Source organism: Aquarana catesbeiana, linkage group LG03 (genome assembly GCF_042186555.1).
Source record: "Aquarana catesbeiana isolate 2022-GZ linkage group LG03, ASM4218655v1, whole genome shotgun sequence".
NCBI classification, from domain to species: domain Eukaryota; kingdom Metazoa; phylum Chordata; class Amphibia; order Anura; family Ranidae; genus Aquarana; species Aquarana catesbeiana.
The window spans coordinates 622,831,048-622,855,310 of record NC_133326.1 but is presented as its reverse complement, the minus strand read 5'-3'; the positions used below and the strand labels follow the sequence as shown (position 1 = coordinate 622,855,310).

The 24,263-nt window shown below is 44.5% G+C and overlaps 1 protein-coding gene across 3 annotated transcripts in view; it reads left to right on the top strand.

Annotated features, from left to right (window-relative positions):
- The window catches only part of PLEKHA2 (pleckstrin homology domain containing A2), a 195,392-nt gene that overhangs the window by 26,215 nt on the left and 144,914 nt on the right, over nt 1–24,263 (top strand). The window contains exon 1 of one of the 3 annotated variants that reach the window (XM_073622352.1): nt 14,611–15,128. The exons of 1 other annotated variant lie outside the window; for it this stretch is intronic. The gene's annotated coding sequence lies outside the window, so the exon portion shown is untranslated. Of the gene's footprint in view, nt 1–14,610; nt 15,129–16,315; nt 16,448–24,263 lie in introns of those variants that run through there. One more of the 3 variants, XM_073622354.1, reaches the window with a different exon arrangement.

Genomic DNA, 24,263 nt, shown 5'->3' with positions numbered 1-24,263 from the left:
TACAGGGATCAGTGCTAAAAATATATACATTTACATTATACTAATGACACTGGCTGGGAAGGGGTTAAACTCTGAGGCAATTAAAGGGTTCAATGTGTGCCTAACAACGTTTACTATGTGCAATGTGTGCTGATTTTACCAAGCAAGGTGCCGGTTTATGTTCCCTGCTTTGCGGGGAAACAAAAACCGTCACATCTCCGCTGTCAGAAGAGAGCTTTACATAGGCGTGCGCAAGGGATGTGCCAGGTATGCCTGGGCACACCCTAATCCTTGGGTTGGCAACCTGTCAATGGTGAGCAGGTGACAGGTGAACCGCAATCCTTCTTTGCCAACTCTCAGAACCTTGACTGGAGAGGTGGCGGGGGTGGAATTTAGTGAAACCGATCTGTATTTTCCTCCTGCAGCATCTGAAGCTAGGCTTCTCCTCCTCTCCCTTTTGTCAACATTCAGCTGCCACAGGAGGAATATATAGGGGATCGGTACTAATATATGCCACCCCTCCTTTTCCTGTTCCTCTTCCTTCTGTTACCCGGGTCCCCCATGTGCTTCCTTGCTCCCCCTTCCTCTTGTTGTTTCAGGATGGAGAGCGGGGAAGAGGCTGGTAAATATGTCAAACGCATATGTGTTGGAGCTTTGGGGTGCACACCCTAATGCAATAGGCTGTGCACACCTGTGGAGCTTCATGTTGTTTTCATACACAAAGCTCTTTCCTGTCACTCGCTCCGACGATCAGCGGGTTCCGGCCATAAATCATTGGTTGGGAATTGCTGATCGGCATGTGCTGAAGACAGTGACAGCACAGCCGTCTACCCAGGAAATGTTGTGATTCTGTGCAGCCGGTCCTCACTGTAGCAGTAAAACTACACTGCGCGGTCGGCAAGTTGATAACTACTTAACAATTTACTTTGTTATTTTGTTACAAGGTCTAGGGTCTCATTTCAGGGTGACCCTAATATAATAACAAAAATAACTGATTTTGTTAATTTTGTATACCTGAGGCGTCAGTGGTGTTGAGGCACTTGCCAAGGCCAAGGTAAGAACATAGAACTCGACATAACCAGGGGCTCTTGCCGGGGTAGCGCTACACCTAAACAAAATAAAATGCATCGGTTGGAGTTGGGTTATTCTAAACCCAAGAACAGAAATATATTGCAGCGTAACAGTCATTAGATGCGGTGGCTGCCTCAGTTTTTTCTGTTTTAGGCTTTTTCTCCTTTAGTTTTACCTGGTGATCTGGCCAGTGACACACTTTCTGGCTTGGGGTGACAATGCTCACTTACTGTACTTGATCTGTGCAGTAGCAGCATTTTCACCCTCAGACAAGACTACACAACAACTCTCCCTCTCCTCTTCTTCATAATCTGGGAGGGTAGTGATCTGTAATGCTCGGAGATATAGCACCCTGGAGTTTAGACAGGGTTGCTCCTCACAAATTTACTTGCCAGGAGTAGTTATCCTGGTTGATTGTTAGAGATCCATTGCGGTATACACTAAAGGGCAAGCTTGCCTTGTATATGGCTGGAGGCTACAAGTCTCTGGGACTGATCTGTGAAAAATGTTCTGGCCTGACCATGCAGTTGAGGTCTTGGATCGTCTGTGAATGCTTTGGAGAGCATCTGTTTGAGGTTGTCCCTCCAACTCTACCTCCACAGATCCTACAAGTTGATTGAGATAAGAATGTTGCTATCTCAGCTGGGAGTGATGCCCAGAGCACGCCGGTTATCACCAGAGTCATGCCAGAAGCTGCTCCCCCTGCTTCAGTGACTACCCCAGGACCCAGCGCACCGATCGCTCCTAGAGGCCACGGTCGGGCCCAGTTGCTCTCCCTGATGTCCGAGCCAACCGGGAAGAAAGTACCGGAACCAGGTAAGCCAGTGGGAAGTGAGAGTGGTGTGCCCAGGGCAAAAAGGGCAGCTGCCCTGGGCCCTGTCATTGTTGTGGGGCCCAAAGCAGCTACCTCATACTTGCCAACTATCCAGGTTTAAATTTCCTCGTCCCTTGAAGTTTTAGTCCCATGCTGTGTCCCGATATCTCAATGTGAAGTGCTGCTACTAATGCTGTTAAGCTCTGCCCTATTGTTGTGTACAGATGACCGGCATTGATATGTAAATAGCATATAAATAGCGGCTGCATTCATATGTAAATAGACACGGTCTGGTGGCATTTATATGTAAATAGAGGCGGCATTCATATGTATATCATGCCCCCCTGAGGTCATAGCCACCATTACTTATATGGAATGCTGCCCACTGGGTTGATAAAGGGGCATGCTTGAAAGTCATGCTTGCAACAGTGGTCATTCAGCCTAACATCAGCATGTTCTGCAAAGGTAAGCAAATTGGTGGGGGGGTAGTGTGGGTTGTACAGAGGTAGGCAGAGAAAGAATTACAGTTTGGGTGCACAGGTGAGCAAGGAGGGGATGTATAGAGGTAAGGAAGGTGGGTGCAAAGATGAGCAGAGGAGGCAGGTAGATTTAAAGGGGAGGAGGGTTTGAGTGGAGAGGATGGGGGAGGTTTGGGGTGCAGAGGTTGCAGGGTACTGAATAGGGTGAATAAAGATGTAGGTCGCGTGTAGGGCAGCCCATTTATTTCAATCGGCTGCTCTATGCGCTAGAAATGCGGAAGAAAGTCCCTAGCGCTTTTTTAGAATCACACGGTTGCACAGCACATGACAGCAGATGCCTGAGGGTGTCATCAACAATTAATTTCACTGCTGTGTATCTGCTAAAGTAAAGTAAATAAAAAGTAAATAATAAAAGTAAATAAAAAAAATCTGATTTAAATAAAAAAAATCTGATTTAAAAAAAAAAAAATCATCGATTTTTATCCACCTTGTCTGCTACTACTACCGCCAGCGTGCACACTACGCTGTCAACCAGTGCAGCTCCGCTAATCAGCATTGCCAGGTCCGTTGAGGAAGACCATGGGTCTCAATGGGTTCCTAAAGTTCATCCTAGCATGCCCAACCTTAAACCAGACCATAAGCCTGTTGTGGTCCCTGGGTGCTTGGTTCAGCGTGCTCCAGATGCTCGGGTTCTACGCGGATATGGAGATCCTAAGACCCTGCCTCGGCTGTCCAAGATACAGAGGATGATAATCAAGAGAGTGACAGAAGACTATGGGTACTTATACCACTACATTCTCCCTCATTTGGAAGAAGAGATCTCAGAAAAAGAAATCCAATGGGTGGACGAAGCAGTGCGTGGGTTCCTCCAGATCCCTCTCAAGACAGACTTTCTAAAGTTGTTGCCTAAAATGTCCAGAAAGTACCTGTCAGTATTGAATACCTGGGGTTACGGCAGGAAGAATAACCTGGATGGTGTAGTCATCCGCCGACCAGATAAAAAGGATTTTAAGCAATTTGTCACCACGGTGAACAAGAAGAGGGAGTCTGTAATTCTGCCTGACCCTGGGTACTACTGGTGAAACACCCCTGAATAGGTATCATTACCTCTTGGATTACAAATGTGTGCTGTGTAATGTCAAGGACGCTATACTGAAAGCCACTTCACACACACATTTAAAATGTTGCTAGTGGAGAACATTCCAGAGAGCTGTTCTGCCCGGACTATGCTGGACTGAATGCTGCCGGTAAATACATGGAGTGCCCACCTGGAGCCATGTTGGCTAAAGTTTGAATTTGTTGAGGTGATCCACGCTGAAGGACGACCTGTGATCTTCAGTAGGTTATTGCTCCTAAGTGAAAAATAAAATCTTCTAAGTCCCCAGCTGTCATATGGACAGACTGAGGATGTCTTTGCAAGGGGACCGATGTCTTGAAGTACGGTCCCCGTGCACTAAGGCCAGGCTGCTTGTTGCCTGAAATGCAGCTGTGCCTTTTTGTCCCCGGAGTTTTCCCTCGAGAAGAAAGGAAACTGCTGGGAAATACAGTCCATCCAGAGGGAAATCAAATAAATGTAACATGCCTTGGAGTCTAATGCCCCGTACACACGGTCGGATTTTCCAACGGAAAATGTGTGATAGGACCTTGTTGTCGGAAATTCCGACCGTGTGTAGGCTCCATCACACATTTTCCATCGGATTTTCCGACACACAAAGTTTGAGAGCAGGCTATAAAATTTTCCGACAACAAAATCAGTTGTCGGAAATTCCGATCGTGTGTACACAAATCCGACGGACAAAGTGCCACGCATGCTCAGAATAAATAAAAAGATGAAAGCTATTGGCCACTGCCCCGTTTATAGTCCCGACGTACGTGTTTTACGTCACCGCGTTTAGAACGATCGGATTTTCCGACAACTTTGTGTGACCGTGTGTATGCAAGACAAGTTTGAGCCAACATCGGTCGGAAAAAATCCTAGGATTTTGTTGTCGGAATGTCCGAACAAAGTCCGACCGTGTGTACGGGGCATTAGTGTTAGTCAGTTAGATTAGGCTGTAATAGAGGGGTAAGTCCCCACCATACATGTGAATAATGGACTAAACCATACAGTTGAACTGTTCTAGTGTGGTCACCAGGTGACGTGAGCGGTGCTGACCTGAGTGTATTTTATTCATATTATGCGCTAAGTTTGCTGATTGATGGGAAGGAGGTGGCATTCTCCGTTGCGGATGGGACCTGCTTTTAATAATGTAAATAATTTACCATTCCATAGGGTGCATTTACACTGCTATGCTGTCTTCGGCTGAGGACAATTGAAACTTGCTTAATCACATATGTATATACCGCACCGTGTTACTCTTAGAATAGTATGTATTTGCATTGCTGTTGATTCTCTCTTTCAGGTGTTGCTGTGTCGGTGCGTCTTCCTTGGCTAAGGAGAGACAGGGATCTAACCTGCCGTCAACACTAACCTATTTCTATATTATTACTGTACGTATATTTTAGATAGATAGTGAGGAATCAAGGTTGTTACTTAGGCCTGCCTTTAAAATTGTACATAGATATTTTGATACTTTATTGTCCTATATGATTATCATAGTTTTTTTTTTTAATATATATATGTGTGTTTCTATATTGTTAACCCTTCCCTGTTTTCCTACCCATCCCAGTTTTCGCTAGGACACTCGCTCTAAAGCTTGAGAGCTTAAAATTATTTTTCTGCAAACTCCGAGAAGTAGTTTTGTGGGCAGGGGGAGGATGTAGCACCCTGGAGTTTAGGCAGGGTTGCTCCTCATAAATTTACTTGCCAGGAGTAGTTATCCTGGTGGATTGTTAGAGATCCATTGATTTCTCCCTAAATTTGGCCTTGTTGTACTTTTCTCTTCTACTACTAGGTGGCCGGGTACTTGGTGGTACTAGATATGAGAAGGGCAACCCAAGGTCAGGTTATTGGTATGTGGGGTGCCAATGGGCAGGGATTTTCTTGAATCCCTTGGCCTGCTGGGAGAGCCTATATATTCGGGTGGAGCCAGGTGATCTATGTTCTGTCCCACCTGGACGGCTGTCTGGGTGGACATGTGTTGTACTGCTTGGGCTGCTAGGCCAGAGATTGGGCCTATTCCGGGCACATCTGGCTGCTAGGCTGTCTGAGGGTCTATCCAGAAGCAAGAGAGCAGCGCAGGGTTGTGATTGCGGCTTGCAGTCTAACCAGAAGTGACGGTTCTGTTGGCCGTATAACCTGTCGTGGTCAGAAGTAGAGGGGAAGCTGTCGCCAGTAAGGGACTATCTGCCTTATTACCAGGGACCACAGGGAGTAACTGAAGCAAGTACCGGAGCAGCATTCTCACCAACCGTAAGGAAGACACCAACTTGAGGAAGATACCACTGTGAAGATTGAAGGAGCTCAAGAGATTCAGTGACAGTGAATCAGTGGGTCTAGTGAGAGGCCGGGAGCTCAGTGGGCTGAAGAACTACAAGGAGAGATTGTAGTGAAAGTGAAGGAACTGTTGAGCCTTGTGTTTGGAACTGTTGTCATAGGAGACATGCAAATGTGGCGTCTTGCTGGATGCCTTTCCCTGCTTGGCTGTCTTCCTATTGAAGTCTCGGAGTCTGCCAATTAGGCCTGCAACTACCTAAGGGTGTCCTGGCCCTAACCCTCTCTCCCCCCAAAAAGTTTGTTAAGAGAAATAAACTTTATTTTGCATTTAAGAAGTGTCTGGCGCCCAATAACTCTAATTACTCTGCATCCACCATACCTCACAACCCACTACATACAGAAGGATGTCAGCTGTCCCTGGCCCTGGAGGTTCTCATCAGATCAAAGGAGGCCTGGGACCTTGCTACATTTGGCGCCCAACGTGGGGCTAAGGCATTATCTCTGCAGCCGTCGCCCTAAGCAACCGGCCTCAGCTTCATTGGGATTTCGTCTGGCTCCGTGGGAAAGTGGCAAGTAACCTTTACACTTCTAATGGACTGTGTTGTCATGTGTATTATCAATGTGGGGAAGAACCATCAAGTCTCACGGCTCAGGGGAGAGGATCAGAAGGCGGGTGCCACAGTTCTAGGAGGTACTAGATATGAGAAAGGCAACCCAAGGTCAGGTTATTGGTATGTGGGGTATCTCAGCCAATGGGCAGGGATTTTCTTGAATCCCTTGGCCTACTGGGAGAGCCTATATATTCGGGTGGAGCCAGGTGATCTGTGTTCTGTGCCACCTGGATGGCTGTCTGGGTGGACGTGTGTTGTACTGCCCAGGCTGCTAGGCTGGAGATTGGCCTATCCTGGGCACATCTGGCTGCTAGGCTGTCTGAGGTCCTATCCAGAAGCAAGCGAGCAGCGCAAGGTTGGGATGCAGTCCAACCAGAAGTGACGGTTCTGTCGGCCGGAGAACCTGTCGTGGTTGATGATAGAGCGGAAGCTGTCGCCAGTAAGGGACTATCCGCTTTATTACCAGGGACCACAGTGAGTAACTGAAACAAGTACCGGAGAAGTATTCTCACCAACTGGGGACGGTGAAGAATTGGGAAACTTCAGTGGGAATCAAGCCAGGGACCCAGCAAGCAGAGGTGACGCTTGCAGAGCAGCCTTGTGTGTCAAGCTAGGGACTGAGCAGGCCAGCGCGGGTGAAGCTTGAGGCGTATCTGGAATCCCAAGCTAGGGACCCAGCAGAGAAGTGGGGTGATGCTTGAAGAAGATACCACTGTGAAGATTGAAGAAGCTCAAGGGATTCAGTGACAGTGAATCAGTGGGTCTAGCGAGAGGTCATATGACGGCGTCCCAGAACAGGAGCAGCACCGCCCCGCTGTCATTTGGTTAAACAGATATAACAAAACACTTTCAACTCTCCTTGGTGCACCTTAGCCCTATGGAACCTTGCTTTTTTTTCTGTGGCTCCATAATTGTAAATACATGCTGGAGCCACCTGACAGAGTGTTACCGGGTCTGCCTAGGAGGTTGAAGTTGGAATTTTAAGACCCACACTGATTTTGAATTAATCTACCAGCATGCTATGCAAGCACAGGGAAAACTCCAAGCAGACAGTGTCCTGGGCAAGGTTGGATCAAAGGACCCCAGTGCTGCAAGGCATGAGTGCTAACCACTGTGGCGCTCATAACACTTTATATTCAGCCCTCTTGCACCTGAATGTAATGATTTACTGATGTTTATACCCAGGATTTTTCTGGCAAGAACACAAGTAAAAAACATAAGTTATGCTCCATAAGACCTTGTATACACACGTTAGCCCTCATTCACACAAGGCGGACTCCGTTTCCACGGAGCCCGCCTCGGTCCGCCGGCTCAGCGGGAGATCAGTCCGTTGATCTCCGCTGAGCCGGCGGATGACAGGTCCCTCTCTGCTCACTGAGCGGGGAGGGGCTTGTCAGGCGCCGCTGCCGCCTATGGAGGGATCGGATGAAAAGGGACAGCATGTCCGTTTTCATCAGATCTCACCCGATCCGATCTGCCAGCGACGGATCTGGACGTAGGGCCATCCGTCTGCTTTTTGCGGATCCGACAGGGTCGGATGTCAGCGGACATGTCTCCGCTGACATCCATCGCTCCATAGGATAAAATGGAGCGCTAGTTCAGGTCCGCCGTCAAAACTGACAGGCGGACCTGAACGGTCCGATCGTGTGAAAGGGGCCTAAAATTCTTCTTTACCTCCTTCTAGTTGACAATGTTGCAATTTAGGCAAATACACATGTATATACGGGTATGCGCATAATTTACTGCACTCAAGAGTAAAAAATTATTTTTTTAATGTCTCTAAATACATCGATTTATTACGGATCTTTAAGCAGCTGTGTGTATTGCCCCAAACACAACAATGCACCTGTGTGTAGATCCGTAAAAAAAAAAAAAAAAAAAAATGCTACACGGCTACAAACACATCTTTTTCACTCATGTGTAATGGCCCATACACACGATCCAAAAATCGGACGACAGAGCGTCTGTTTTTCTATGCATGCTATTTGCATGTCGAAAATGAAGAGGTTACTAAAGTTACGAAAATTCTCGGAAGTGATGTCATGTGTTGTATTGTATTTGTATTGTATTTTCGAACGACAAATGTACTGATTAAATGACTTTTTATTGTGCTTGTCCGATCGCATAATATCAGATGAACTGTCATGATCGGCTCTCGAAAGCTGTGTACTAACGATCAGATTATCGTACAATCGCTTCATAAGCGGTATTTTTTGTCCTATTTTCGGATCGTGTGTGTGGGCCATAAGGGGGGTTCATTGCTAGGGCTGACATACACTTTATGGCGGCTTCACAGACTTATTCTACAAACGGAGCCCTTCAACGCTGAGCTGCCACTCTTCCTGGCGCTTCTATTTTCGCCCAGTTTTCCTTCTGGGTTCATGAACTCTGGCTGTTTGAATGGCTGGGCCACGATTACGTCACTCCACACGGGGAGTCACTATTGCGCACAACGCTCTCTACATTCATGGCACACTCAGAGTTCCCTGAATATAGAGCGTACTGCCCATGTGCAGTGACATAACTGGCTGGAGCCAATGTGAACTTCTCCTTAACGGTGTAAATTTAGGAGATATCCATGGTGCCTGCAGGTAAGACTTGCTATATAAAAGTCTGTATGCAGCGCTATAAAAAGTTAGACTTACCTATAGACATAGCTCCCAACTGTCCCTGATTTCTAGGGACTGTCCCTGATTTGGAGCAATGTCCCTCTGTCCCTCTTTCCTCCTCACTTGACCTTAATTTTGGTCTGATCTATATAGTTGTATATAAAATGAACTATTTATCTTTCAAAAAGTGTTTCCCAGTGCTAAACCTTTCATCCAATTTCTAAATTGTTGCATTTGTACATTTCAAAGCCAGTATAAAGGAATAGTAGTGGTTAAAAAAAGCACTTGTGGGTTTAACTAATCTTTTTTTGGTATAATTCTCCTTTTTGGTATAATTCTCCATAAGACACGGCCTGTGGCAAGGGGCGTGTCCTATGCTTACATACTTTTGCAAATAGGTGTCCCTCATTCCCATCTCAAAAACTTGGGAGGTATACCTATAGGGCAAAAATTTTAAAGTTACCAGTTCCCGACCAGCCAATAGCCCGGGTCGCTAACGGTACCATGTGACCGACGTGACCAATCATAGCAGGTCACATGACAGTTGTACACAATGGATGGATTCTTTTCGTGCCATCCATTGTGTACAATTGTGTGGCTATCTGTCACTGGTCAATTTGATCAAATGCTACAGACAGGGCCGATCACAGCCCATCTGTACCATGTGATTGGCTTTGACCAATTGCAGCTTATCACAACAAAACAGACTGAATGATTCAGTTTAATTCAGTAAAATGCTTGCTTATAGCAATATAATTCACTGCTATAAGCAAAACATATTGTGTAAAAAAAAAAATCCTGATCACTTCCCCAGAGTAGTACAATGTTACTATGGTAACATTATATTGCTCTGGTCACAGTGTTTTAAAAAAAAAAATTGTAAAAAAAGAAAAAGAAAAAAGTAATTAAAAAGAGAAATGTAAACAAAAAATGATGACAATTTTTTTTGTACTGTGACCATTCAGTGTCCCTTACCACCCCAGTTATATGTACTGCACTGGTGAAAGTATGTAAAAAAAAAAAAAAAGTCTTAATTTCCCAAAAAATGATGACATAAAATACAACTTCAAAAAGCCCGCCATGCCTCTTAATAACTTTGACTGTCTACTTTCCAAAAAGGGGTACCGTAATTTGGGGGCTATTTCTACTGTCCTGGCATTTCAGGGCCTCAAGAAATTAGATAGTCCGTCAGTACATCAGGCTTGATCAATTATCAGATATATACCTTAGTTTGTAACTTTCCTACATACTAAATAATACAGTGCTTTGAAAAAGTATTCATACCCCATATTCAAACGTAAATGTATATTATTGGATTTATGTGATAGACCAACACAAAGTGGCACATAATTGTGAAGTGGAAGGAAAATGATAAATGGTTTTCAACATTTTTTACAAATAAATATCTGAAAAGTGTGGTGTGCATTTGTATTCAGCCCCTCTGAGTCAATACTTTGTAGAACCACCTTTCACTGCAATTAGGCGCCTTCATGCCCCAGGACTGTGACGTCATAAGGGGGCGGGGTCACCAGGAGACATCACCCGATGGCCACGCCCCATGCCTATATAATTGGTTGCGGACCTCGCTCACGGCATTACAGCGAGAGGGAGCGTTGTGTCAACATCTCTGGAAGAGAAGAGAGAAGAAGACGCCTCGAAAGACCGGGCTCCTCCGCTAGCAAAAGAGTGGCAAAAGAGCAGAAGATAGCGGAGGAGCCCGGCAGAAGGAAGAAGGCATCGGAGAAGAACCAGAGAGCGCAGAGACGACACGGGAGAGAGGGAGAAGAGGCCTGAGAGGCCCCCGAAGTCGGCAGAAGACCCCCGAAGTCGGTAGAAGACCCCCGAAGTCGGCAGAAGACCCCCGAAGTCAGAAGAAGACCCCCGGAGCTGCCTAATAAATTACTTTTAAAACCTGTATAGAGTGTTTTTTTTATTGACACTTTTTTCCCCCAGGTGAACGGGTAGGGGTACCATGTACCCCATACTCATTCACGTAGGGTGGGGGGCCGGGATCTGGGGGCCCCCTTGTTAAAGGGGGCTTCCGGATTCCGATAAGCCCCCTACCCGCAGACCCCGACAACCAACGGCCAGGGTTGTCGGGAAGAGGCCCTTGTCCTCATCAACATGGGGACAAGGTGCTTTGGGGTGGGGGGGCCCAAAAGCACCAACCCCCCATGTTGAGGGCATGCGGCCTGGTACGGTTCAGGAGGGGGCGCTCGCTCGTCCCCACCCCCTTTCCTGACCGACCGGGCTGTGTGCTCGGATAAGGTTCTGGTATGGATTTGGGGGGGACACCCACGCCGTTTTTTCGGTGTAGGGGGTGCCTCTTGGAATCCATACCAGACCGAAGGGCCTGGTATGCTCTTGGAGGGGAACCCATGCCGTTTTTTTTATTTAAAATTTTGGCGTGGAGTTCCCCCTCAAGATTCATACCAAACACAGTGCCTGGTATTGGCGGGGATCCAAGTCGGATCCCCGTGCTTGTCGCTCATTGAGAAAGGAAAATACATTTTTCCTTTCCCGATGAGCGAGGCAGCTCGGCGCTGCTATCACAGCTGACACAGTGCAATGCGATTACCTGCGGTTATGTGCGGATAGCTGCGCTAAATCGCTCATGGACGCAGTCAATTCTATTTTTTCTATCCGCACAAAACTGCAGGTAAGTAAAATGCAGCTAAACGCAGTGTGTGAATGAGGCCATAGGAAAGCATTGTGTGCGTTTAGCTGCGGTAAAAAACGCAGCTAAAAGCACAATTCTATCCGTCCGTATGAAAGGGGCCTTACAGCTGCAAGTCTTTTTGGTGATGTGTCTACCAGCTTTGCACATCTGAAGTGACATTTTTGCCCATTCTTTTTTGCAAAATAGCTCAATCTCTCTCAGATTGGATAGAGAATGTCTGTGAACAGCAGTTTTCAAGTCTTGCCACACATTCTCAATTAGATTTAGTTCTGGACTTTGACTGGGTCATTCTAACACATGAATATGATTTGATCTAAACCCGGGGTCTCCAAACTTTTGAAACAAAGGACCAGTTAATTGTCCTTCAAACTTCATGGGGGCCAGACTGTGGACACTGGGAGTAGAAAATACCCTGGCATCAGTGCCAATGGCATAGGCTTGTCATTTGGCACCCGAGCGGCTGCTGATGCACATCTTAGCATTATAGGCTAATTGAGCGATCTTTGACCATCCTCAATAAGGAGGTAACTGGCATTCTGAGAAAGCCTCTGGTGTTGAAATTCCCATGGGTGTCGCATCAGCTATCCCTGGACTTCCTTCTTCTCTAGCACAAGATATATGGTTGGGATTTCCTCACGATTTTCTTTGCATCACTTTTGGTTATGGGTTGTATTTGTTAGCACATTCCATGGTGTGTAATTATTTGATTTTTTCATTGATTTTATCTTTACAGATTTTCATTTATGTATATTATTGAAACATCACTGAATTAATTGTTACATAATTTTTATATGCGCTGCGCTTTTTATTAGATGTTTATGTGCTTTGTATCAAGGGTATAGTGTTCAGCTGCTGTTATTATTTATTTCACGAGCGCAGATTTTTCTGTCTTTGGTGTCAGTGGAAGGAATACTCACTTGTATCAGCGGAAGGAATAGTGCCAAAGGGCCAGATAAAGGCAAGCAAAGGGCCACATTCAGCCCACGGGCCATAGTTTGGCGACCCCTGATCGAAACCATTCCATTGTAGCTCTGGCTGTATGTTTAGGGTTGTTGTCCTGCTGGAAGGTGAACCTCGGCCCCAGACTCAAGTCTTTTGCAGACTCTAACAGGTTTTCATCTAAGATTGTCCTGTATTTGGCTCCATCCATCTTCTCAACATCTCTGACCAGCTTCCCTGTCCCTGCTGAAGAAAAGCATCCTCACAACATGAAGCTGCCTTCACCATGTTTCACGGTGGGGATGGTGTGTTAAGGGTGATGTGCAGTGTTAGTTTTCTGCTACACATAGCGTTTTTCTTTTAGGCCAAAAAGTTAAATTTTGGTCTCATCTGACCAGAGCACCTTCTTCCACATGTTTGCCGTGTCCCCCACATGGCTTCTCGCAAACTGCAAACGGGACTTCTTACAGTATGGCTTTCTTTCAACAATGGCTTTCTTCTTGTCACTCTTCCATAAAGGCCAGATTTGTGAAATGCACGACTAATAGTTGTCCTGTGGACAGATTCTCCCACCTGAGCTGTGGATCTCTGCAGCTCCTCCAGAGTTACCATGGGCCTCGTGGCTGCTTCTCTGATGAATGCTCTCCTTGCCCGGCGTGTCAGTTTAGGAGGACGGCCATGTCTTGTTAGGTTTGCAGTTGTGCCATACTCTTTCCATTTTCAGATGATGGATTGAACAGTGCTTTGTGAGATGTTCAAAGCTTGGGATATTGTTTTATAACTTAACCCTGCTTTAAACGTCTTCACAACGTTATCTTTGACCTGTCTGGTGTGTTCCTTGGCCTTCATGATGCTGTTTGTTCACTGAGGTTCTCTAACAAACCTCTGAGGGCTTCACAGAACAGCTGTATTTATACTGACATTTAATTACACACAGGTGGACTCTATTTACTAATTAGGTGACTTCTGAAGGCAATTGATTCCACTGGATTTTAGTTAGGGGTATCAGAGTAAAGGGGGCTGAATACAAATGCACGCCACACTTTTCAGATATTTATTTGTAAAAAAGTTTGAAAACCATTTATCATTTTCCTTCCTACTTCACAATTATGTGCCACTTTGAGTTGGTCTATCACATAAAATCCCAATAAAATACATTTACGGTTGTAACATGACAATATCTGGAAAATTTCCAGGGGTATGAATACTTTTTCAAGGCACTGTATATACTGATTTGGGTTATTTTCGCCAAAGAAATGTAGCAGAATACATTTTGGCCTAAATTTATGAAGAACAATTATTTTTTTGCAAAATTGTATAACAGAAACATAGACAAACAAGTTTTTTTTTCAAAAATGTCAGTCTTTTTTTGCTTTAATTATCAAAAAATAAAAGCCAGCAGTGATTAAATACCCATCCAAAAGAAAGCTCTATTTGTGTGAACAAAATGATAAAATGTGTTGCAGTACAGTGTTGCATGACCGAGCAATTGTCATTCAAATGACAACAGCTGAATTGGCCTGGGCAGGAAGGGGGTAAAAGTGCCTGGTAGTGAAGTGGTTAAGTTTAATACCACTTTTTTTTTTTTAAATCTTGTTATAGGGAGGGGTGGGGGGCGGCAGGAGAAAGGTACATTGGAAAATGAGTGAAGACATCCTACCGCACACCAGTGGCTGTGTTCTAGCGCAAACCCTGGTATAAACAGGCTTTGAATGAAATATGTCATCACACTAGCTGAAAGTTGAAAACATGCTGGCAGGTGGATGATCTGCTCCATAAGATGGCTTGAGTTACCCTATAAAAAGCCGGAAAAAGTACAGATCATAAGAATTCAATGATACAATCGTGTACAAGATGAAGACAAATCGTCACTATCTGGGCCGAGGACAGCTGGCAAGTGCGGGGGGCTCCAGATGTACGTGTGGCTTATTTGCGACATGTGAATGCGGTCACATACTGGTCAGGGACAAGTCATAGCAAAAAATGCCTATTGTATTGTGTCTTTGTGCAAGCTTCCTGCTTCTACTGTACTCTATGCTAACCCAGCCCACAGTTCTGAGAGCTTCTTTTGTGTGAGTGTAGGGGTGTGCGCAAGGCGTGCCTGCCACACTGACTGTCAGGGGAAAGACTCGCTGAGTAGGAAGCAAACAAACACAGAAGAGACAGCAGAGATTGTGATGAGCCGGATCCGTGTACAGCCACAATCTACAATCACTTCTCTGCACGCTTTTCCAAGAGACGCTTCATGATCTGCATGGAGGAGCTCATCTATCCAGGTCATGGTCTAACTAGTCGTGGTTAGTGGCATTCAACAGGACCTGTCCTGGATCATCGGCTGCAGACACAGAAGAATCACACAACTCTTAACTTGGATGCAAACGCATTGACTGACACTCGCTCCCAGCGCAGAACGATCGCACAACTCTGAACAGTCTACTACTTGATGAAGTTCAGCTTTACGCTGTCCCAAGGAATGACGTTATAGAGAACTGACACAGGGTTCAGTTATCAGATGGGAACGAGAGGTCACACCATGGAAAAACATAGGACTGACCATGCTGTGTGCTGAGGTAGGTTTGTTTTCATTTTATTGGTGCGCTCTTTTAAATTAGTTGACATGAATATGGTAAGGCTATATGCACAAGGGGCGGTTTGGCCCGTCAGCATCAAATCCTGTTTTTTTGTTTTTTTTTTGGGTACCCAGGAAGCACAGGTGGGGCGTCCAGCCCCACTGACAGGCTGAAATGTGCAGCGTCCAGATGATGTGCTGATCGGTAATCACGTTTAGGTTCGTGTGCAATCACGGACGTATGCCCCAAACACAGGAATTCTGCATTCCAGGCATACGGTCCTAAACACAAGTACCACTCAGTACAGTGCCCAGCTGCCAAATATTTCAGCCTGCTCCCCCAGGTACCTGAAAATGCCAGGATTTAACAGTGATGGGCCAAACCACCCTGTCTTTGGGACCATGCTGATGACCTGTGATCCCTGTTAAGTTTCTGTTCACATTCTGTGCATGTCTGGAAAGTGTGCAAAATTGTGTACTTTCCCAAAGTGCACTACCCTTAAGCAGATGCCCAGCAGTGCCATTAATTCTTAATTATTGGCACTGCTGGACAGATACACGGGGTGCCAATTCTTAATGGCACCCCATGTATCTGCTAATGTGTGCATTTTCCTGCGCTCCAAAACGCATGGTGCCATAGCATTTAACGGTGATGGGCCAAACCACCCTGTCTATGGGGCCAAATGTGCAACATGATGATGACCTGTGATTCTCGTTAAAGTTCTTTTCACATTCTATGTATGTCAGGAACATGTGCAAAATTGTGTGCTTTCCCGAAGCGCACTACCCTTAAGCAGATGCCCAGCAGTGTTATGGCACCCCCATGTATCAGCTAATGTGTGCATTTATCTGCATCTCAAAACACTTGGTGCAATAGCACTTAATGGTAATGGGCCAAACCACCCATGTCTATGGGGCCTAAATGTGCAACATGATGATGACCTGTGATCTTTGTTAAAACGGAGTTCCACCCAAAAGTGGAACTTCTGCTCATCTGATTCCTCCCCCCCCTCCGGTGCCACAATTGGCACCTTTCAGGGGGGAGGAGGGTGCAGATACCTGTCTACTACAGGTATTTGCACCCACTTCCTGGAATAGACCCCCGCGGGAGTCACGCCCCTTCCCGCACCCCCTGCTGTCTCCTGAGAAACACACAGGTCCCAGGAGATAGCAGGGACCACTTAGGACGCAGTAGGGAACTGGGAAGTGAAGCAGCAACTCTTCACTTCCTGATTGCCTCACAGAGAATGGCGGCAGCAGCAGCCGAGAGCCGAGTGATTGATCGGCTTTGGCGGCCGACATCGCTGGACTCCTGGACAGGTAAGTGTCCATTTATTAAAAGTCAGCAGCTACAAATACTGCATAATTTTTTTTAGGTGGACTCCCTCTTTAAGGTTCATACTGTATGTGTGTTAGGAACATGCGTAAAATTGTGTGCTTTCCCGAAGCGCACTACCCATAAGCAGATGTGTGACAGTACCATTAATTGTTAACGGAACCCCGAATGCGTCTGCTAACGCATGCATTTTCATGCACACCAATACTCATGGTGCCGCGATTTTGCCGTGACTTTGATGTGTTTTTTCCGTGATTTTGTATAGGTCAAATGGTCACCAATGTAAAAAGAAGAAAAACGCCTGTAATCTGCCTAAAAAGAAGCTCCAGAACTTGCTTGAGCTTCAGGCGTTTTGGAGTGGAGATGTGAACCATCTCCTTAGAGAATAATTGATTTTTTCCCCTCCAGCGTTTGGTAGCTTCAGGCTTTAAGCTACAAAATGCTCAGGTGTGAATGGGGCCTGAGGGTAAGTCTGGAGTTCATTTATGTTGCATGCACCACATTTTTAGTGTATATCGGCACAGCTGGGTGAACAGTGCCATTGATTGATTACTATATGCAGTATTTTCAACGAGGGATTTTTTACGTTTTGGGTGGACATCAATCTGTTGACCCTGAATTACGATATCTCCTGGAGATCCCAATGGTGTGTTTTTCCAGCAGCAGTTTGGGTGTCTGCCCCCAACAAGAACATAACAAAGGCGTCACTCGACAGTACATTATGGAGAATCATCTGACATGTGTGACACCATCACTTGGCTTTGTAACAGCCACAGCAGGTGGGTGGAACTGGGAATTCTGGAGGAAACATCTAACCACAGAAGTCCACAGGGAATTAAAGGAGCCAGCAAGTGATTCAACTGGTCATTACCAGCGCAAGGCTATAGCACTAGTTTTGGGTGGACTTGGTCTTTAATGGCAAGTGACCTCCTGACTGTAAATGATTAGGACAGGATCAGACCATGCAGAACAATAGATGATACTTGTGTGCAACAAGGACATATCGTAAAGTGCTGGGAGAATCCACAGTGATTGGATTAGATCTATTGTCTGATGATCACTTCATTGTAAATGAATGGATCATATGGTGCTAGGATTAACTGTAATGTCTGGTGATCTGATTGAAGATTACCAGAAAAGGTTCATTTAGGCCTTGGATTATATCTGATGTCCAATGATCGCTTTACTGTAGATTATTATCACCACATCATTCAGTGCTGGGATTACCTGCTCTGTCTATTGATCTGATTGTGGATAACTAGAAAAGGATCTCCCAGAGCTTGGATTATATCTCATGTTTGATGATCACGTTACTGCAGATTATTATCACTGCATCATACAGTTCTACCATTATATATTTACTTTACTGCAGATTATTATCTAAGGATCATACAAGTGCTGGGATTATCTGTACTGCTGAGTGATCTGACTGTAGATTACCAGGAATGGATCACCCCGATCTTGGATTTTATCTCGAATATGAGGATCACTTTACTGCAAATTATTATCACTGCATTTTACAGTTCCACTATTATATCTAATGTCGAGTAATCTCCTGGCTGTAGTTTGTCAAGACACAATCAGAAAGTTCTACTTTTATGATTCATGGTGAATATCTGTAATGATCAGAACATTACAGATTAATAGACCCTTATTATACCATTTATAACTAGTGTCCAATAAAAGTGCCCATGGGATTTAGAGCATACCGACACATGCAGCCATCCTTTGTAGAACTATAGGCAAGACTTATTCTTTTCATTTTGGTTCGAGTAATGCCTAATACACACAATGAGAAAATCAGACGAAAAATGCAGTTTTCGGAGCGATCGTCTGATAATCTAATCCTTAGTGCACAGCTTTTGAGAGCCGATCACAACAGTTCATGCAAAATTATCTGAAGGGACAAGCACGAATATGTTTCTCGTATAATAACAGAGTAAATGATTTTCATGTAATTAGTATAGTATTTGTACAAAAAAAAAATTGTGTAACCAAGAACACGCATGCTCGGAAACGAAAGAATACATTACAATACAATTCAATACATTACTTTTGAAGTTGTATTCTGTCATACACGAATTGTTATAACTTTAGTAGCTATTGTTTTTTTAGATTATGAGACTAGTATGCAAAAAAAGCAGAGGATCATTCATCCGATATTCTCATCGTGTATACTAGGCATAAGGGAGGGTTATAACCCCTGTCAGTTCATTTTTTTGCCATATGTGTCCCATTGAAGAGATTTCCCTTCACTTCCTGTCCCATAGCCAGAACACAAAGTGAAAGGAAATCCCTGCAAATTAAGGGACCCTCAGGACAAATAGAGAGGGTGAATCCCCCTAATGGAGGCATAGACAGCACTAAAAACTGACAGGGGTTGCAATCTATCTCCACTCTATCCAAAACTAAAAAAAAAAGTTTTGCCTAGTTGTACCTAGTTGTACTTTAATACTCATATTTCCCAACCATTTCCCCTTGACCATGGAGCCATCCAGGAATTCTCCCTGGTAGGCATCACAGTTGCAACAGTCTGCATTTCAGTTGGTCTTTGGGAAGAGTTGGTCTTTGGGGGGGGGAGGGGGGGGTAGTTGGTCTTTGGGGGGGGAGTTGGCCTTTGGGGAAAGTTGGTATTGGGGGGCAGTTAGCCTTTGGGGGGAGTTGACCTTTGGGGAGAGTTGGTCTTTGGGGGCAGTTAGCCTTTGGGGGAGTTGGTCTTTGGAGGTAGTTGGTCTTTGGGAGGAGTTGATCTTTGAGGAGGGGGGGTGGCCTTTGGGGGTAGTTGGGCTTTGAGAGGAGTTGACTTTTGGGGAAAGTTGGTCTTGGGGGGGGGGGGTTGGCCTTTGGTGGCAGTTGGTCCTTCAGGAGAGTTGGTCTTTTGGGTGAGCTGGTCTTTGGGAGGAGTTGGTTTTCCATGTATGCTAACCCAATCAGGGTTGGATTTAGCATTAGAACCAGTGGGTTTTTGACTATAGGCTACAAAGGCAAAGAGGCAGCTTCTCGTTGTTTAATTACAGGTCACACACTTTTTTCCCATCATCAGCATCGTCAGTGATATGACATTAACATATTGTTACAATATTGAAAGGCAGGTTAGGACTAGTACAACCTGAAGATGTTCTATGTAAATTAGGCCACCCTAGTAGAGGGGTGTTACATACCTGACAACTTTCTGAGATGAGAAAGAGGGACACCTTTTAATTCAAATTATGTGGGCAAAGAACACACACTTGCAATGCCTCTGGGTACACAGACCATAAAAAAAACGATACACAAAGAGTAATTGGTTAAATCCTCAAGTGTTTTATTTCAACCTTTGCTTTGCCTTTTATACTGATTTTTTAGGATAACAAATGCAATAATATACAGTCGAGATTGGATGAAAGGTTTAGTGTAGTAACACTATTGGTAGTTAAGTAGTACATCATAGGAATTCTATTCTTCAGACCAAAAAGAGAAAGAACTGAAGAGAAAACAGGGACAGTGGTATCTGACTTTAAGGCTTTGTTCACACAGGAATGCTTACGTGTACACCTTTGTGAGGGCCGTGTTTACCCACACAGGGGTACACAGGTGTTCTGTATATGTGCATGCAGGCAGTGCCATTTATGTCATTTGGAATGCAACGGCTGTATGGACACAGCCACTGCTCACAATTTGACCTCCGCATGAGTGCAAATGCGTGCCCCCGAACGCAGACAGTGTGCGCTCAGAGACATGCACTCGACCATGAGCAATACTATGAGAATGGAGGAGATGTGGGCTTTAGACAACAATACCTTTGATAAATACAAGGTGTTGTGGTCCATTTGGCTCCACTTCTCCGCTTCAGATACCCTCACAACTATGCTCTCGACCCCGACAGGATCACTCTAATACACAGCATAAACATAGGGAGGGTTGAGATGACGATTCCTTGGTGTCCCACCCTCTGTCCACTATTTACCTCTCTCCACGAGTGTTTCCCCAGCGGCTCTCTCTCTTCTATGATCCTTTTTCCCTTTCTTTACCTCCCTCACTCACTCTATCTACGCCCTTACTTGGGTTACTTCCCCTTTTATTTAATTTAGTTTCCCCCTTTTTTTTTGGTCTTAATTACAAGTATTCCCACATATAGTTTTATCATGAACAATTATGAGGCTCTTTGGCCAGAACGACTCCTCGCAACAGACAACAGTTGTCAACCCTTATGATACACTGTTTGTTAATGGGAGTCAAGCTATGGGCCTTAGTTAGGATTGCCCCAGTATAGGAGAAGTTGCTCTCTACACCTTTTTGCTTGTATTACTTTCCTTTGCCCTCCACCCAAAATGCTAAGTTCTCCCAAAAGATGCAAAAACAGTAGATCCGCAATTGCTCAGGGGCCCCACATTTGTAGGGGCCCTCAGGAGCTCCTCCTGCTCTCAGCCTTCCTTTTACCTGAAGAGCTGCTCCATGCGTTCCAATTTCAAAATTTAGGCTAGCCATACAAATGTGGATGGAGGATTCTCCACTGCGGCTATTGTAATTAGACAGCTACAGCTCCCATGACTACTTTAATACCCAAACAGTGACTGCATCTGATATGACACAGTCACTATTTCGCTGATTATTTTCCACCCGTCTGAGATTATTTATTTAATTGACTGAGCTGTGTATCACCAGCTTTAGCTCCAAGAGAAAAGATGGGGCCTAGCAGCAGCATCAAGAGTCTCTGTCCACCTTCCTCTCCCTACAGGAGGACTGACGCTACATTCTGCACCATTCTTATTTGTGAATGTGGTAGGATAGGAGGGGTGGGTGGCTTGTGATCATATGTATATTACAGGTTCGTGTTTATGATGTATTTTTATGTATATAATGCAGTAGATTGTATATAAAGTGCAGAATGTGTGTATGAATGTATGTGTATGTAATTGCACTAATCCAGCCAAGAGGGCCGAATTTGATCCTTGCCCAGGGCCCCAATTTATCTAAAAAGGGTCCTGTTAAGGGGTTCTGGGCAGCTGCCCAGGGTCCTCACTGCCTAGTGCCTACCCCTGTAGTGCACATTGCTAAGTGTATTTGGTTTAGCTGTGTGTATTAGGGTATAAAGTGTTGCAAGTATTGGGGTGAGTATTGGTAAGTGTATTGCGGTGTATGTGCAGAGTGTATTGGGGCAAATAGTGCTGAAAGTATTTGGGTGTGTGGTGCTAAGTATTGATGTGCATGGTGTTGTGTGTACTGAAGGCTAGTCGAGTGCATGATACAGTGTTGAATATAGAGATAAATCATAAGGGTTAGTTTACATAGACTGCAGAAGGGGTGCACATTTCCCTGCAGTTTTCCCTGCGCTTCTCAGCCCAGAAATACTTTCTATTGCTCCCAGCAGTGAGATTTCATTGGGTTCAAACATGCCCATGTCTCATCTAAGGCCTGATGAAGGGGAAATTCTTTGGCTCCTGAAACTCGTTGGCTGCCGTTTTCCCATTGGTTGTGAGTTCATTGTCAAGAATCTAAGATAGATAGATAGATAGATATACTTTATTGTCGTTGTACACATACAACAAAATTGTAGATACGTCTACTTTTGGGTTCTTCTGTTAATGTTACCTTCCCAAGTGAAGTGGGCCCCACTTCTGTGAGACCCCCCCCCATGTTCTCTTCCAAGTAGCCAAGATACAATAGACAAGAAGTGCAGTGTCTCTGTTGTATTATGTTTCCATGTCTCGTCTGAAGGTGTATTACTGCTTGCCAATGGCCTGGTCCTCATTACATCGAAAAGAACAAAGTAGTAATGATATGTGAAATTCAGCTCCCTTACACATCAGAAAATAATACACAACATTCAACAAGATTTACTTTCTTCCTTCAGTGTCAGTCAAGACCTCCCTATGTGTGGGAGGTGAAAACCACATTTTATTCAGTACTGTCCTATGTTCACGGTGCATGTTCCAAACTTCTGGGCCCATCTTGTTTTGAAGGTTGCATGTGAAATTGGCTGGGTGTACAAGGCCTTACCTGTGGCTGATTTTGGGCCTACTTTTGTGGCACAGTGTGACTCTAATGTGGCGACACTAAAGGCACGAGTGGGGATCTTTACTAGCTGTCAAACACAAGCTAACACCACCAATTCCAGGAAACCAAACTCTCAGTAATACTGATGTTTTCTACATAGGTTTCTGATTTAATTTTCAGCTCCACACTGTATGCACAGAGGTTTCTGGAGAATCACATTTAATAAAATTATTATTTAATAAAAGTACCCGCACATATCAGTATGATATTGCTTGGTAGTCTGATGGGTCCATAAATCAGGAGAATACTCTTAAAGAAAAAGTAATACAATTTTTAAATACAAAATGCTTACTTTATTAAAATAAATTAATTTCAACTCTGAAACATTTTACAGTCTGTGTCGACAAGCTTTGGGCTTGTGATGATAACATTGATCTGAAATGCTTTTGAGATCATTCAGGGTGCAATGACAGGTATATTGGACCTGCAATTGACCTCTTTCTGGCCTGCGTTTGACCTGCTTCAAATAAGTTTGGCACTTATATAGACATGTATGGGAATGCAAAACCCTTCTGATGCAAACAAAAGCCTGTTTATATAGGCCCTTGGAAACATTTATAATATATTTAACACAGTTTTGAAATATCACCTAGTCATAATTAAAGCCCAATCGAACGCTCAGTTTAAATGAGCTAAACACATTCCAAAAACAGAAGGTGTACAAGAGGCAGAAGATGTACAATGCCCTACAGCTTTTTTTCTGAAGCTGCTACAGCCTAAGCAGAAAAGCCTGTCCCCTACCAACAGCTGCAGAATGGGACTCTTGCTACCCCCTCCTACTCTCCAAGTGAGAACTATAGGTCTGACCCAGTAGGGGTTGTGCTAAACCTCTGCAAGGAAACCACTGCTTCCCTATAGAGAGCAAGGGTCCCACTCTGCAGCTCCTGACAGGCTATTCTTTCAGGCTGTGGCTGCTTTAGAGAAAAAGCAATCTGTAAGACTTTAAACATCTTCTGTTTTGATGTACTTAGATAGATTGTTTTTGGATTGAATGTGAAAGTGTTCAAATCTCTTTCAAATTCAGTGTTCCCACTCTGCAGATTCACCTTCTTTATTGGTCCTAGTAACTATTCTCTCTGGTACAGAAAGTAATTGGAATTTCAATTTTTTGAGTTGGCAATAGTCTAAGAGGGTGCATCCCCTCACTTTGGAGAGATCTTCTTTTACTCGGGTCTTTGGAACAGGAAGTCAAAGGAAGCATTGCTTACTAAAACCTTGTCTAAAACTAAAAAAGAAAAAAGCATTGGCTTTACATGCACTATAAAACTAAGTGATTTTTAGTGAACAGCATTAGGACAATACTTACCTGAAAGGTGTCTGCTGGTGGCTGTTATGTTTACTTGAAATCCAAAGTCCTCTGTCCCAGATATTCCCGCAACAGTGACCTTTCGGTGTTGTTGGGTTTTGACACCTATGACAGGCACTCGTTAAGCGCCACCTATGCCCACAATTTCCGTTCCCATGCTCCATTTATAGAAGCTGTACTAACTGTTTCCACAATGAAAAGCGCACTATGAATGGAGAATGGGACAGATTATTGAAAGGTCTGCCTACACAAATCAGCAAATTATCTCCTCTAACAGCTCACATACAGTCATTAGAAAAGACACACAAAAAAAATCACTGGCAAGCTGTAGCATTAAGAGTACTTTGAGAACAAGTCAAGACCTTGCTACTATATAAAGTGAAAGTGAAAATGGTGAATAATGAATATTTATAAATATTTAGTATATTTAACAAATTCAGAAACAAATCAGTTAGGTT